We start from the raw sequence: 2819 nt of genomic DNA on the forward strand, positions 1-2819 counted from the left end.
CAACTACCCCATTTACTTAAACTTGAATTTAGGACTAGCTTAACTGGAAATGGCTTCAGATAAGTCATGTACTCCTTGATCGTACCTCATTACTAGGTTCACATGAATTTTCCTAGAACATTGTTTCAATTGATTTCAAAAGAGTTGAGGTTTTGATTTTTTTTGAACTGAAATAGAATCCTATACTCTCCCCCCCCCCCCCCCACACACACTTAGTCTACGTATTGTCTTCAATTTAATGTAAAAAAGAAGAGGTGGAAATAACTTAACTATAAAAACAAGAAAAGAAAAAAAAAAGAAAAACAAACTTCCCTGTTTTTAATCATAAACCGGATCCTCCAGGTCTTGTAGTTGCAACTTCCGATGTTTTCCCCTTCCATCCATCATGGCTGGGTTTAAACCTGGAATAGAAGCCTGCACAATAAATGAGAGGAGTTTTGTGTGAGCTGGAGGTGATTCAATGGAAGGTCGCAATTGCTTGGTAGAGGTCGGTCCATCAAATGGTAAAAATTTTCCTTGTCTTGGCTTGAACCCTTCTTGACCGGCCTCCAAATAGTTCAATACCTCCTTAACTTCCTCATCCAAGACCTATACACTTTTACAAGAATTAAGAATGCAACTTTCTAAAGGATCATCTAATTTAGATGCATTAATTTCAGCTGCACAAACATCAATGCAATCGATTACATATATTTCATGTTCAATTGTGTTGGGATATTTCATGGTTTTAAATACATTAAACACCACTTCTTCACCATTGATTCTAAGAGTAAGTAGACCCTTTTGCACATCAATTAAAGCATTACCAGTAGCAAGAAAATGTCACCCTAAAATCAAAGGCATTGCTCTATCTTCCTCCATATCCAACACGATGAAGTCAACAGGAATAATAAAATTGCCCACTTTGACTAAAACATCTTCTACTATTCCCCTAGGATATTTAATGCTTCTATCAGCTAATTGCAGGGTAATAGTAGTAGGTGTTAGTTCATGCAATCCAAGTTTTTCGAAGATAGAATATGGCATTAGATTTATACTAGCACCTAAATCGCATAAAGCATTCTCAAACTTAGTATCTCCTATGGTGCAAGGAATAGAAAAACTCCCTAGATCCTTGAGCTTTGGGGGCAATTTATTTTGAAGAATTGCTGAGCACTCTTCGTTTAGTTTCACCATTTCACATTCCTCCCATTTTCTTTTATTTGACATCACCTCTTTCAAGAATTTGGCATATTTTGGCATCTGCGATAATACATAAAAAAGATGAATATTAATATGTATTTTTCTAAATACCTCTAAAAATTTTTCAAATTGTTTATCCAAGTTAGCTTTCAAAACTCTTTTAGGATAGGGGAGAGGAAGTTTAATGGCATCTAAATTTAGTTTAGGTGTACTACCTTCGATTTCCATTTGTGAATCGGCTACATCAACTTTTTGATCATCATCATTGATCTCGCCAATAGTCTTTCCACTTCTTAAGGCAATGGTATTCACTTGCTCCCTTGGGTTCTTCTCTGTATTGCTAGGCAATCATCCATCTCTTCTTTCTGATGGCATGCTCACAATCTACCCCACTTGAACTTTTAAGTTCTTAATAGATGCCTTTTGATTTAAGAATATATTTTCATGATCTTGGAACTTTGCTTCTGCAGTATTAATGAACTTAGAAATCATGTCCTCTAAATTTCCCTTCTTCTCTTGTGGGGACAGCTGTTGTTGAAATCCCATGGGTGCTTTTTGTTGGTTGTTATTTCATGAAAAATTCGGATGACTCCTCCACCCTGGATTGTATGTATTCGAATAAGGGTTGAAATTTGGCTTGCCACCATGAGAAATAAAATTAACACTTTCATGTGAAGCAAAATGATTACCTACCTGACAATCAGAATTTATATGTCCCAATTGGCCACAAAGATCACATGGATTACAAGATGACATATTTATTGCTGCAACACTAAGATTGTCTAATTTTTTATTCAAAGTAGCAAGCTGAGCAGATAAAGCTGAAAAAGAATCTAGATGATGCACTCCCCTTCGAACAGCTCGGTCATTATTCCATTGGTAGCTATTTGATACCATCTTTTCTACTAGATCATAGGCTTCCTCTTGAGTTTTCCTCATGATTGTGCCTCTTGCAACTGCATCAATAATGGAGCGATTAGATGGAGTAATACCATTATAAAATGTCTGAATTTGACGCCAAACTAGTATTCCATGGTGAGGACACTTCCTAAGCATCTCTTTAAATCGTTCCCAAGCCTTATACAAAGATTCCCTCTCTAGTTGAACAAAAGTAGTGATATCATTGATCAATTTTACTGTTTTAGAGGGAGGAAAATACTTTGCCAAAAATTTTTGAGTCAAGTCGTTCCAAGTAGTGATACTTTCTGCAAGGAGTGAGTTAAGCCAATCCTTAGCTCTATCACGTAATGAGAATGGAAAAAGTCTATATTGTAATTATTATATTACTGTATTTATTTAAAATGCATTAATTTTCAGAAATTATCACATTTTCAGAAATATATTGGTAATTTCCTGGCTAAAACTAATTAAATGTAAATTTCTGATAATTACAGTTTGAAAATAATTTAGTTACAACTTAAAAATAAATATTGTGAATTATATTATTGTTAATTAATAATTAGTGTTCATTAATTACTGTTAATTACTGTTAAATGTAATTAAATGTAATTTTTTGGTAATTAAATGTAATTTCATGCTATTTTAAATATAATTAAAATTAATTTGTGTTAATTACTATTAGTTAAAAAATATATTATTTTTTAAAAAATAATGTATTTATTAATTATTATTAAATG

General features: G+C 33.2%; 1 non-coding gene across 1 annotated transcript; it reads left to right on the forward strand.

Moving 5' to 3' along the window:
* The first annotated feature begins 2209 nt into the window (after window positions 1-2209).
* LOC148848956 (small nucleolar RNA R71) lies at window positions 2210-2316 on the forward strand. Its single transcript, XR_016101562.1, has one exon. It is a non-coding gene; the product is annotated as a small nucleolar RNA R71 (small nucleolar RNA).
* Window positions 2317-2819: the final 503 nt, after the last annotated feature.

Source organism: Nelumbo lutea, chromosome 6, assembly GCF_056320005.1.
Source record: "Nelumbo lutea isolate HS-2025 chromosome 6, American lotus-T2T, whole genome shotgun sequence".
In the NCBI taxonomy this organism is placed as follows: domain Eukaryota; kingdom Viridiplantae; phylum Streptophyta; class Magnoliopsida; order Proteales; family Nelumbonaceae; genus Nelumbo; species Nelumbo lutea.